The sequence below is a fragment of the Arachis hypogaea genome, chromosome 14, assembly GCF_003086295.3.
Source record: "Arachis hypogaea cultivar Tifrunner chromosome 14, arahy.Tifrunner.gnm2.J5K5, whole genome shotgun sequence".
In the NCBI taxonomy this organism is placed as follows: domain Eukaryota; kingdom Viridiplantae; phylum Streptophyta; class Magnoliopsida; order Fabales; family Fabaceae; genus Arachis; species Arachis hypogaea.
In genome coordinates this window covers 31143940-31158180 of record NC_092049.1, presented here as the reverse complement: position 1 = coordinate 31158180, position 14241 = coordinate 31143940, and the positions used below count along the sequence as shown (strand labels likewise).

The window sequence follows — 14241 nt, the reverse complement described above, 5'->3', positions numbered from 1 at the left end:
AATAAAACTAAACGTCCGAACCCTTGATGTAGGAAAACAAATACTTAAACAATGGCCCACTCCATCTCTCTAAATCCAAATGGGGATCTGCTAACAAATGTTTTTCTTGAACTTTTTAAACTTTCATGTTACCCATGTTCAAAAAAAAAATATTTATCTAACTGTATTTTTGGAATTATATTTACAATTTACACCTAGAAATGACATCAAAACAATGAAGATTATTTGTTCCCTTAAGGAATCAAGCTAATGGAGCTTAAATATTAAAAAAAGTCTACACAACTTAACAGTTGATACCAATAGTAATGACTAACGAGAGAATAACCTTGAAGCTTTAGGGTGTGCAACAGTACGAAGTCAATAGAGTATTTTATGGCTAGTGTAAGAGCCATAAATGTTTTCAAAAAAAGTCACAGAAATAAAAAAGAACAACATGCAACAAGAGGACATATTTGTTAATTTCTTCCTACTACCAAACTGAAAGTCTTAGCAACATATATGCAAACATATTTCAAATACAGGGACATAATGCCTTATGCTCCTCATCCTGTAGCATCCTATCTGCATCGAACCTGGATGATCGTCATCAGATCAACAAAGATGACCTCGAAGACACCTACACCACCCGGCTTAAAGTTGCACAATGAAGCAAATGTTTCGCACCCTCCAAAAATAACCCCGAAGCTACCATCTCTTTTTCCACTATATCTTGTGTATGTGGTTTCAACCTCTATGTGGCTGTGGGTAAGGAGGAAAAGGTGCCTCTGAGCAGTGAAGAGACTAAGATGCGGGACATTGGGCTGATGGTAGCACACGATAAATCAGCGCTTGTAATGATTATGGTGGAACATATCGTTAACAAAAGAGGTTGCAAGTAGTATATGCTTACCAACAATCGAGAAGACAGCTTGGGCCCAGTAAGTTCCATCACAAAGAAGGGCCACTTGGAGGATACACTTGCGGCAACGTCTTTAGCCTTCACTGAAGAAGGCTTGTTGATACATTTTGCGGTTTCGAATTTACCTTTCCTTTCATATAGCTGTTCTTTCGGAGGTCGGGGTTGGTATGAATTCTCAATGCCACCGAAATCAAAGATTTGGACCTGGAAATCAGAGTTTCCTTTGTGTTTGAAATAGAGCATAGAGTCCAGCTTGATTTGGTACCTCCTATAGAAATCTGGCCAGCCACGCGTCAATGCGACTTTGCCATTTTGATTTGGTGTCCAGAAGCACCGAAAATGGGCGTTCCTTCCATCAGGGACTACAAGGTTCAGGTATAGAGTACAGTTTGGGAGCTCATCCAGAGTTATCGGGAGCGATTGTTACATGTTTACAACATTGATAGCATCAGATAATTTATAAACCCCAAAGTTCATATCATAGGGATGCGATTTACTAGTTTGAACATTGCTGGCCTAATTACTGGCTTAAGAAACCTTAGTTTGTAGTTCTGATGGTTATTCTGATCGCTAGTTGCCGGTCTCTTACCCTTGTCCCTCAACGAAGTCATATGCCGCAAGTGCAAAATAATGTTCATCTTCGAAACAAGTTTCAACTCAAATAACATGATAAACAACACATACGAGATCCATTCTACCAAACGGTTTAGGATAATCATAAAAATACCCAAAAATATCAACTAGGGTTTCTTCAAACCACTGAAAAAATTGATTTAAATTTTACAGGCATGCAGCTGATCGGAATAAACAATAGTAGTACATTTCATGACAAACATTGCAACTTCCGTTTCAAGTACCAGTTGTTTGAAACCTATCATTCAATGGTTTAAAGAACGTTTTAATCAAACCTACATATGAAATACAGTTGAACAACACCAAAGCTGAAACAAACCCTGTCGTTTGGTTTTTCATGAATTAAGATTTTATTAGTTGTACATTAGGTCAAGAGGAATAGAACGATTGATGTTCTTGAAGTGAAAGGAACCAGTAGGGTTTACCTTCATCGTCGTGTTGGCAGGACTGATGATCTTCGACACAGTTTGAGATCAGCCAGGCGTGTTGGTTGGAGGAACCAAAAAGAAGAAGAGTTTGCCTTGAATGGTTGATGGATAGTGATGTAGTCGGCTAGTGAGTAGTAACCCTTTTGATTTTAAAAATACAAACTCCTAATTAAAAACTAATTTTAGAAAATAAAAAATCCAAATGTGACCTTATCACTTGTAGTCTTCCACAGGCAATTTTTTCAATCCCCAGTCCTCTCTCTTCGTAAATCTGGCTTCATTAATGCCTATGTTTTTAAATTACGTTGAGAAAATAAAAAATTTAGTTTCCTTGGAAAATTAAACAATAAATGATTCGTAAACTAAAAATTGTAACAAACAAAAATCAAATATTAAAGGAGTTTGTGACAATATACAGTATAGTTTAACAATTAAATATTTAATTTTGCGATTTAAAATATTTATAAAATTTATTAAAATATTTAATTTAATTTAAAGCATCAAACACGTTTAAATACATTAGTTAATTGCACGGTTTAGGGTTTAAGTTTTCACATAATGTGAGACTCATTAATATAATATAATTTGATTAATTTCAATGGTTTAGGGGTTTATGGTTTAGGGTTTATGGTTTAGGGGTTTTACGATTTAGGGTTTAGGGTTTAGGCATAAGGGTTACTGTTGATGGTTTACAGCTCAGAGGGTCAGGGGTCAGGGCTCAGGGATCATGGTTCAGTGCTTAAGGATTTATGGTTTAGGGTTTAGGGTTTAGGGTTTAGGGCTTATGGTTTATGGTTTAGGATTCAGTGTATATGGTTTGTGGCTCAGGGGTCATGGCTAGCGGCTCATGGCTCAGGCGTTTAGGGGTTTATGGTTTATGTTTAACGGTTATGGTTCACAGTTTAGGGTTTAGGGTTTATGATTTATGATTTAGTGTTTATGGATTACGACTCAGGGATTAGGGCACATGGCTCAAGGCTCATGGTTCAGTGCTTAGGGTTTACAGTTTAGGGTTTATAGTTTAGGGTTTAGGGGATTATGGTTTAAGGTTTAGAATTTATTGTTTATGGTTTAGGGTTTAAGGGTTATGGTTTACGGTTTAGGGTCTAGGGTTTATGGATTATGATTTAGTGTTTATGGTTTACGACTCAGGGGTCAGGGATCAGGGCTCATGGTTCAGTGCCAAGGGGTTTAGGGGTTTACAGTTTATGGTTTAGGATTTAAGGTTAACAGTTTACGGTTTATGATTTAGTGTTTATGGTTTAGGGCTCAGGGGTCAGGGCTCAGGGCTCATGTTTCAGTGCCGAGGGGTTTAGGGCTTTAGGGTTTAGGGTTTCTGGTTTGGGGTAGGGGGTTTGGGGTTTATGGTATATGGTTTGGAGTATAGGATTTAGGGTTTATGCATTAGGGTTTGGGCATTGGGGATTAGGGTGTAGGATTTAGGGTTTAGGCATTAAGGTTTGGGGTTTGGGGTTTCTAGTTTATGATTTAGGGTTTAGGGTTATTGGTTTAGGCATTAGGGTTTAAGGTTAATGGTTTAGGGTTTAGTATTTATGGTTTATGGGTCATGGGTCAGGGCTCAGGGCTCAAGCTCATGGTTCAGTGCCGAGGGGTTTAGGGTTTAAGAGTTTGCAGTTTAGGATTTAGGGTTTACCATTTATGATTTAGTGTTTATGGTTTTGGGATCAGGGGTCAGGGCTCATGGTTCAGTGCTGAGGGGTTTAGGGCATTAGAGTTTGGGGTTTAGGGTTTCTAGTTTGGGGTTTGAGGTTTAGGGTTTGGGGTATAGGATTTAAGGTTTATGCATTAGGGTTTGGGCATTGGGGATTGGGGTATAGGATTTAGGGTTTAGGCATTATGGTTTGGGATTTGGAGTTTCTGGTTTACAGTTTAGTATTTAGGGTTATTGGTTTAGGCATTAGGGTTTATGGTTTAGAGTTAATGGTTTAGGATTTAGTGTTTATGGTTTATGGGTCAAGGCTCAAGGCTCATGGTATAGTGCCGAGGGGTTTAGGGTTTAGGATTTAGGGGTTATGGTTTATGATTTAGTGTTTATAGTTTAGGGCTCAGGGGTCAGGGGTCAGGGCTCAAGGCTCATGTTTCAGTGCCGAGGGGTTTAGGGGTTTAGAGTTTTGGGTTTAGGGTGTCTGGTTTGGGGTAGGGGGTTTGGAGTTTATGGTATATGGTTTGGAGTATAGAGTTTATGGTTTATGCATTAGGGTTTGGGCATTGGGGATTCGGGTATAGGATTTAGGGTTTAGGCATTAGGCTTTGGGGTTTGGGGTTTCTGGTTTACGATTTAGGATTTAGGGTTATTGGTTTAGGCATTAGGGTTTAGGGTTTAGGGTTTAAGGTTTAGTGTTTATAGTTTATGGGTCATGGGTCAGGGCTCAAGGCTCAGGCTCATGGTTCAGTGCCGAGGGGTTTAGGGTTTAAGAGTTTGCAATTTAGGGTTTACCGTTTATGATTTAGTGTTTATGGTTTAGGGCTCAGGGGTCAGGGCTCATGCGTCAGGGCTCATGGTTCAGTGCTGAGGGGTTTAGGGCTTTAGGGTTTGGGGTTTATGGTATATAGTTTGGGGTATAGGATTTAGGGTATATGCATTCACTACAAGAAAATGGAACATTTGTAAACAAAAATTTGTATCAAATTTAAAATTGTTACAAATAAATAGTATTTTGTAATAATAATATGTGATTGTTACAAAAGAATAATGTTTTGTAACAACATTACAAGTTGTTGCAAAACATGATAATATTTTGTAACAACCTGTTTTATTTTGTTACAAATTATGTTAGTTTTTGTAACGAGATAGTGTTTTGTTACAAAATATTGTAATATTTTGTAACAAAAAAATACAAGTTACAAAAATTCAAAATGTTTTGTAACAAATTTTGTTTTTTGTTTCAAAAACTCCAATTGTTTTGTAACAAAATAAATTTTTATTTCAAAAACTCCAATTATTTTGTAACAAAAAATTAATTTGTCACAAAATTCAATATTGTTTGTAACAAGTTAATTATTTGTCACAAAACATAAATATATTTTATAACAATTTTTTTTCAAAATCTTTAACACTTTAAGAGTAAAAAAAATTGTGTATATATTTTTTTCAAAATAATTTTATTTTGTAACCTCCTACATTTTTGAAAATCTAAATATAAATAAATTGTGATTTTATCTTATTAAGTTTAAACTTTATAATTTTAGAAATTATTTTATTAGAAATAATTAAATAGATTTGGAGATAATTTCATTGTAAATCAATTAAGATTGTTAAGTAATTTTACTATAATTGAATATTTTGCGTAATTTTAGTAATTAAAAAATAAGAAAGAATTGTATAGCTTAATTTAAGTAACTTTTATCATGAAAAAGTTATGACTTATTATTAACTTAAACTTCTTATTTTATAAACTAATCTATTAAGAGTAATTAAATTAGTTTTATTAATATTTGGAGTTAAATTAATTAATATTCTTGTGCAAAGTTTATAATTAGTTATTTGAAATTAAAATTCAATAATAGAAGTATTATACAATTTAATTTAAGAAATTTGTATTATGATTGAATTACGGTTTGTTTTATTAAATTGAGCTCTTAGAGATTAATTTGTTAGAAATGATTAGATTGATTTTTCTAAATACTTTAAATTTAAGATAATTAATAGTTATGCACAATTTCTATTTTAATTAGTTATTTTATATAAATTAAAATTAAAGTTGTGATAAAAAAATAATAAAAAGTCATATAATTAAATTTAAAAATAATTGATATTTCGAGTTTTAACCATATTTAATAAAATGTGATTAGTATGTTCATTTTATAATTTAAATTAAAAATAATGATTTGACCTCATCAATAAATTGATATATAAAGTCTTATGCGTTTTAAAAGTAATCTTCATAGTATTATATTTGAATCTCAAATTATTATTTTATCTCAAATATTTTATAAAATTATTATATTATTCATATAAATTTTACCCTAACTCTAAATTACCAAATAAAAACCTAATTCTAACCTAATTTCACAAATCAACATCGTTCATACACTCAGTCACTCAGAAAAGGGGAAAAAGGGAAGGGTAGGGAAGGGGGGGGGAGGAAACGAGGAGAGGGGAGAAGGAAAAAGGGGGGGGGGACGAGGAAGAGGAGAAATCGAGAGGGGAAGATGGAGAGCTCTAGAGTCAGGGAGTAAGGGAAGGGGAGGAAGACGCCGCGATGATTAAGGAGGCTTTGACTTCTTTACCCTCATGCATTCGTCGCTGCCACCATCATCAACCGAAGCTGCTGCGCTTGGAGAGAAGGGGAGACCGCGCCCAGTCGTCACCACCGCACCGTGTCCTGCTGCTGCCACCATCGCACCTGGGTGTTTGATGAGCGGATAATTTATACGCTTTTTGGCATTGTTTTTAGTATGTTTTTAGTAGGATCTAGTTACTTTTAGGGATGTTTTTATTAGTTTTTATGTTAAATTCACATTTCTGTACTTTACTATGAGTTTGTGTATTTTTCTGTGATTTCAGGTATTTTCTGGCTGAAATTGAGGGACTTGAGCAAAAATCAGATTCAGAGGTTGAAGAAGGACTGCTGATGCTGTTGGATTCTGACCTCCCTGCACTCAAAGTGGATTTTTTGGAGCTACATAACTCCAAATGGCGCGCTCTCAACGGCGTTGGAAAGTAGACATCCAGGGCTTTCCATCAATATATAATAGTTCATACTTTGCCCGAGTTTAAACGATACAAAAGGGCGTTGAACGCCAGTTCTACGCTGCAGTCTGGAGTTAAACGCCAGAAACACGTCACGAACTAGAGTTGAACGCCAAAAACACGTTACAACTTGGAGTTCAACTCCAAAAGAAGCCTCTGCACGTGTAAACTTCAAGTTCAGCCCAAGCACACACCAAGTGGGCCCCGGAAGTGGATTTATGCATCAATTACTTACTTCTGTAAACCCTAGTAACTAGTTTAGTATAAATAGGACTTTTTACTATTGTATTTTCATCTTCGGATCATTTTTAGTCTTGGTTACTCCGGTTCCCCTCTGGGGCCGAGACCAATGAACTCCATTATCACTTATGTATTTTCAACGGTAGAGTTTCTGCACTCCATAGATTAAGGTGTGGAGCTCTGCTGTTCCTCATGATTTAATGCAAAGTACTACTGTTTTCTATTCAATTCAACTTATTCCGCTTCTAAGATATCCATTCGCACCCAAGAACATGATGAATGTGATGATTATGTGACACTTATCATCATTCTCACTTATGAACGCGTGCCTGACAAACACTTCCGTTCTACATGCAAACAAGCTAGAATGAGTATCTCTTAGATATCTAATACAAGGACCGAGTCCGAGATATTAGAATCTTCGTGGTATAAGTTAGAACCCATGGATGGCCATTCCTGAGATCCGGAAAGTCTAAACCTTGTCTGTGGTATTTCGAGTAGGATCTGGGAAGGGATGGCTGTGACGAACTTCAAACTCGCGAGTGTTGGGCGTAGTGACAGATGCAAAAGGAGGGTGAATCCTATTCCAGTATGATCGAGAACCTCCAGATGATTAGCCGTGCCGTGACAGAGCATTTGGACCTTTTTCACAGAGATAATAGGATGTAGCCATTGACAACGGTGATGCCTTACAGCAATCTTGCCATGGAAAGGAGTAGGAATGATTGGATGAAGACAGCAGGAAAGCAGAGGTTCAGAGGAACGAAAGCATCTCTATACGCTTATCTGAAATTCTCACCAATGAATTACATAAGTATTTCTATCTTTATTTTCTGTTTATTTATTATTTTTATTCGAAAACTCCATAACCATTTGATATCCGCCTGACTGAGATTTACAAGGTGACCATAGCTTGCTTCATACCAACAATCTCCGTGGGATCGACCCTTACTCACGTAAGGTTTTATTACTTGGACGACCCAGTGCACTTGCTGGTTAGTTGTATCGAAGTTGTGACAAATTATGAATTAAGATTAGAGCACCAAGTTTTTGGAGCCATTACCAGGGATCACAATTTCGTGCACCAAGTTTTTGGCGCCGTTGTCGAGGATTGTTTGAGTTTGGACAACTGACGGTTCATCTTGTTGCTCAGATTAGGTAACTTTCTTTTCGTTTTCTTTTCAAAAAAAAAAAAATTTTTTTTCAAAAATCTTTCAAAAAATTTTCCCTTTGTTTTCAAAAATTATTTTAAAATTTTTAAGAATGAATTCTAAAGTTTCAAAATGGTATGCTGAAGTTTGGCTGGCCATCAAGCTTTAGACTAACCTGGTATGATTCCTGGAATCTTGATTGAGGACTATGAATTCATTGCTTTATTTTCCCTATATGTTTTCAAAAAAATAAAAATATACAAAAATCCAAAAAAAAAAAATTAATAAAATCATAAAATAAAAAAATATTTTGTGTTTCTTGATTGAGTCTTGAGTCAATTTTTAAGTTTGGTGTCAATTGCATTTTTTTTTAAAAATTTATGCATTTTTCGAAAATTCATGCATTCATAGTGTTCTTCATGATCTTCAAGTTGTTCTTGGTAAGTCTTCTTGTTTGATCTTGATGTTTTCTTATTTTGTGTCTTTTGTTGTTTTTCATGTGCATCTTTGCATTCATAGTGTCTAAGCATTAAAGATTTCTAAGTTTGGTGTCTTGCGTGTTTTCTTTGCATTAAAAATTTTCAAAAATAAGTTCTTGGTGTTCATCTTGACATTCAAAGTGTTCTTGGTGTTCATCTTGACATTCATAGTGTTCTTGCATGCATCACATGTTTTGATCCAAAATTTTCATGCATTGAGTCAATTTTGTGTTTTTCTCTTTCATCATTAAAAATTCAAAAATAAAAAAATATCTTTCCCTTTTTCACTCATAAATTTTTGAAAATTTGAGTTGACTTTTTCAAAACTTTTTAAAATTTAGTTGTTTCTTATAAGTCAAATCAAATTTTCAATTTGAAAATCCTATCTTTTTCAAAATCTTTTTCAAAAATAAAATCTTTTTCATTTTTCTTATTTAATTGCGAAAATTTTAAAAATATTTTTCAAAAATCTTTTTCTTAATTTTATATCATATTTTCGAAAATATCATCAACAATTAATGTTTTGATTCAAAAATTTCAAGTTTGTTACTTACTTGTTAAGAAAGATTCAAACTTTAAGTTCTAGAATCATATCTTGTGATTACTTGTGAGTCAAGTCATTAATTTTGATTTTAAAAATCAAATCTTTTTCAAAACTAATTTCAATCATATCTTTTCAAAAATATCTTTTTATCTTATCTTTTTCAAAATCATATCTTTTTAATCATACCTTTTCATATCTATCTTTTTCAAATATCTTTTCTAACTTCTTATCTTCTTATCTTTTAAAAATTGATTTTCAAAATTTGTTTCAACTAACTAATTAACTTTTTGTTTGTTTCTTATCTCTTTCAAAACTACCTAACTAACTATCCCTCTCTAATTTTTGAAAATACCTCCCTCTTTTTCAAAAATTCTTTTTAATTAATTAATTGTTTCAATTTTTAATTTTAATTTTAATTTTATCTTAATTTTCGAAAATCATTAACTCTTTTTCAAAATTTATTTTTCAAAATTCCCTCTCTCCCATCTCCTTCTATTTATTTATTCATTTACTAACACTTCTCTTCATCTCAAATCACTGCTCCTATCCTCACCTTTGTGTTTGGATTATCCATTCTTCTTCACTCTTATTCCCTTTCTTCTTCTACTAACAACAAAGGAACCTCTATACTATGGTAAAAAGGATCCTATTATTATTTCCTGTTCCCTTCTTTTTCATATGAGCAGGAGCAAGGACAAGGACATTCTTGTTGAAGCAGACCCTGAACCTGAAAGGACTCTGAAGAGGAAACTAAGAGAAGCTAAATTACAATAATCCAGAGACAACCTTACAGAAATTTTCGAAAAGGAAGAGGAGATGGCAGCCAAAAATAATAATAATGCAAGGAGGATGCTTGGTGACTTTGCTGCACCTAATTCCAATTTACATGGAAGAAGCATCTCCATCCCTACCATTGGAGCAAACAGTTTTGAGCTTAAACCTCAATTAGTTTCTCTGATGCAACAAAACTGCAAGTTTCATGGACTTCCATCTGAAGATCCCTTTCAGTTCTTAACTGAATTCTTGCAGATCTGTGATACTGTTAAGACTAATGGAGTAGATCCTGAAGTCTACAGGCTCATGCTTTTCCCTTTTGCTGTAAGAGACAGAGCTAGAATATGGTTGGACTCTCAACCTAAGGATAGCCTGAACTCTTGGGATAAGCTGGTCAAGGCTTTCTTAGCCAAGTTCTTTCCTCCTCAAAAGCTGAGTAAGCTTAGAGTGGATGTTCAAACCTTCAGACAAAAAGAAGGTGAATCTCTCTATGAAGCTTGGGAGAGATACAAGGAACTGACCAAAAAGTGTCCTTCTGACATGCTTTCAGAATGGACCATCCTGGATATATTCTATGATGGTCTGTCTGAATTAGCTAAGATGTTATTGGATACTTCTACAGGTGGATCCATTTACCTAAAGAAAATGCCTGCAGAAGCTCAAGAACTCATTGACATGGTTACTAATAACCAGTTCATGTACACTTCTAAGAGGAATCCTGTGAGTACTGGGACGCCTCAGAAGAAGGGAGTTCTTGAAATTGATACTCTGAATGCCATATTGGCTCAGAATAAAATATTGACTCAGCAATTCAATATGATTTCTCAGAGTTTGAATGGAATGCAAGCTGCATCCAACAGTACTCAAGAGGCATCTTCTGAAGAAGAAGCTTATGATCCTGAGAACCCTGCAATAGCAGAGGTAAATTATATGGGTGAACCCTATGGAAACACCTATAATCCCTCATGGAGAAATCACCCAAATCTCTCATGGAAGGATCAACAAAAGCCTCAACAAGGCTTTAATAATGGTGGAAGAAACAGGTTTAGCAATAGCAAGCCTTTTCCATCATCCACTCAGCAACAGACAGAGAATTCTGAGCAGAATCCATCTAGCTTAGCAAATTTAGTCTCTGATCTATCTAAGGCCACTCTGAGTTTCATGAATGAAACAAGGTCATCCATTAGAAATTTGTAGGCACAAGTGGGCCAGCTGAGTAAGAAGATCACTGAAACCCCTCCTAGTACTCTCCCAAACAATACAGAAGAGAATCCAAAGAGAGATTGTAAGGCGATTGATATAACCATCATGGCCGAATCCAAGGAGGAAGGGGAGGACATGAATCCCAAGGAGGAAGACCTCCTGAGACGTCCAGTGATCAATAAAGAGTTTCCCCTTGAGGAACCAAAGGAATCTGAGGCTCATTTAGAGACCATAGAGATTCTATTGAACCTCCTTATGCCCTTCATGAGCTCTGATGAGTATTCTTCTTCTGAAGAGAATGAGGATGTTACTGAAGAGCAAGTTACCAAGTACCTTGGTGCAATCATGAAGCTGAATGCCAAATTATTTGGTAATGAGACTTGGGAAGATGAACCTCCCTTGCTCATCAATGAACTAAGTGATCTGGATCAACTGATATTACCTCAGAAGAAACAGGATCCTGGAAAGTTCCTAATACTTTGTACCATAGGCACCATGACCTTTGAGAAGGCTCTATGTGACCTTGGGTCAGGGATAAACCTCATGCCCCTCTCTGTAATGGAGAAACTGGGAATCTTTGAGGTGCAAGCTGCCAGAATCTCATTAGAGATGACAGACAACTCAAGAAAAGAGGCTTATGGACAGGTAGAGGACATGTTAGTAAAGGTTGAAGGCCTTTACATCCCTGCTGATTTCATAATCCTAGATACTGGGAAGGATGAGGATGAATCCATCATCCTTGGAAGACCCTTCCTAGCCACAGTAAGAGTTGTAATTGATGTGGACAGAGGAGAATTGATCCTTCAACTAAATGAGGACAACCTTGTGTTTAAAACTCAAGGATCTCTCTCTGTAACCATGGAGAGGAAGCATAAAAAGCTTCTCTCAGTACAGAGTCAACTAAAGCCCCCACAGTCAAAATCTAAGTTTGGTGTTGAACTCCCATATCCAAACTCTAAGTTTGGTGTTGGGAGTCTATAAAATTGACCTGATCACCTGTGTGGCTCCATGAGAGCCCACTATCAAGCTATTGACATTAAAGAAGCACTTGTTGGGAGACAATCCAATTTTTATTTATTTAATTTTATTTTCATTCTTATTGTTCTTTCATGTTTTATTAGGTTCATGATCATGTGGAGTCACAAAATAAATAGAAAAATTAAAAACAGAATCAAAAACAGCAGAAGAAAAATCACACCCTGGAGGAAGGGCTTACTGGCGTTTAAACGCCAGTAAGGAGCATCTGGCTGGCGTTCAACGCCAGAACAGAGCATGGATCTGGCGTTGAACGCCAGAAACAAGCAGCATTCTGGCGTTCAGACGCCAGAAATGCATACTGAGGAAAGCTGGCACTGAACGCCAGAAACAAGCATAGAACTGGCGTTCAACGCCAGAAACATGCTGCATTTGGGCGTTGAACGCCCAGAACAAGCATCAATTCGGCGTTTAAACGCCAGAATTGCATGCAAAGGCATTTTACATGCCTCAATGGTGCAGGGATGTAAATCCTTGACACCTCAGGATCTGTGGATCCCACAGGATCATCTCAGCATCTGTGGACCCCACAGGATCCCCACTTACCTCCACTCATATTCTTCCCTCTTCTCAATATTCATCCTCTCTTGCCAATAAACACCCTTACCCAAAACCCTTCACCACTCACATCCATCCACTCTTTTCCATACACCCCACCTACCTTCAAAAATTCAATATCTCTTTCCCACCTAATCCCACCTATATAGCCAAATACACACATCCCTCCATCTCCTCCATATCTTCTTCTCCTTCTTCTTCTATTCTTTCTTCTTTTGCTCGAGGGCGAGCAACATTCTAAGTTTGGTGTGGTAAAAGCATAGCTTTTTTGTTTTTCCATAACCATTGATGGCACCTAAGGCCAGAGAAACCTCTAGAAAGAGGAAAGGGAAGACAAAAGCTTCCACCTCCGAGTCATAGGAGATGGAGTGATTCATTTCAAGGGTCTATAGCTCAGTGGTAGAACATTTGACTGCAAATCAAGAGATCCCTGAGATACCTCAGGGGATACATTTTCCTCCACACAATTATTAGGGACAACTAAGGATGGAGTACCAAGAGCACTCCATCACCCTCCATGAAATTAGAGAAGATCAAAGAGCAATGAGGAAGGAGCAACAAAGACAAGGAAGAGACATAGAAGAGCTCAAAGACATCATCGGTTCCTCAAGAAGGAAACGCCACCATCACTAAGGTGGATTCATTCCTTGTTCTTAAATTTTCTGTTTTTCGTTTTTTTATGTTAAATGTTTTTCTATGTTTGTGTCTTTATTACATGATCATTAGTGTCTAAGTGTCTATGCCTTAAAGTGGTGAATATGAATCCATCACCTCTCTTAAATGAAAAATGTTTTAAAAAAAAAAGAACAAGAAGTACATGGTTTCGAATTCATCCTTGAAACTAGTTTAATTATTTTGATGTGGTGGCAACACTTTTTGTTTTCTGAATGTATGCTTGAACAGTGCATATGTCTTTTGAAGTTGTTGTTTAAGAATGTTAAATATGTTGGCTCTTGAAAGAATGATGATAAGGAGAAATGTTATTTGATAATCTGAAAAATCATAAAATTGATTCTTGAAGCAAGAAAAATCAGTGAATACCAAAGCTTGCAGAAAAAAAAAAGAGAAAAAATATATATAGCGAAAAAAAAAGAAGCAAGCAGAAAAAGCCAAAAGCTCTTAAAACCAAAAGGCAAGAGCAAAAAAGCCAATAACCCTTAAAACCAAAAGGCAAGGATAATAAAAAGGATCCAAGGCTTTGAGCATCAGTGAATAGTGCTAAACCAAGCTGTCCCTAACCATGCTTGTGGCGTGAAGGTGCCAAGTGAAAACTTGAGACTGAGCGGTTAAAGTCAAGGTCCAAAGCAAAAGAAGAGTGTGCTTAAGAACCCTGGACACCTCTAATTATTTTGTAACAAAATAACTTTTTGTTTCAAAAACTCCAATTATTTTGTAACAAAAAATTAATTTGTCACAAAATTCAATATTGTTTGTAACAAGTTAATTATTTGTTACAAAACATAAATATATTTTATAACAATTTTTTTTCAAAATAATTTTATTTTGTAACCTCCTACATTTTTGAAAATCTAAATATAAATAAATTATGATTTTATCTTATTAAGTTTAAACTTTATAATTTTA

At 35.7% G+C, this 14241-nt stretch overlaps 1 long non-coding RNA gene and 1 other non-coding gene across 2 annotated transcripts; both read right to left on the bottom strand.

The window, feature by feature from the left end:
• Positions 1 to 310: 310 nt before the first annotated feature.
• Positions 311 to 2077, bottom strand: LOC140178284 (uncharacterized). Its single transcript, XR_011870857.1, has 2 exons — positions 890 to 2077; positions 311 to 800 (listed from the first exon to the last, which is right to left on the bottom strand). It is a non-coding gene; the product is annotated as an uncharacterized lncRNA (long non-coding RNA).
• Positions 2078 to 10299: 8222 nt separating this feature from the next.
• Positions 10300 to 10407, bottom strand: LOC112745185 (small nucleolar RNA R71). Its single transcript, XR_003173127.1, has one exon. It is a non-coding gene; the product is annotated as a small nucleolar RNA R71 (small nucleolar RNA).
• Between the last annotated feature and the right edge of the window lie 3834 nt (positions 10408 to 14241).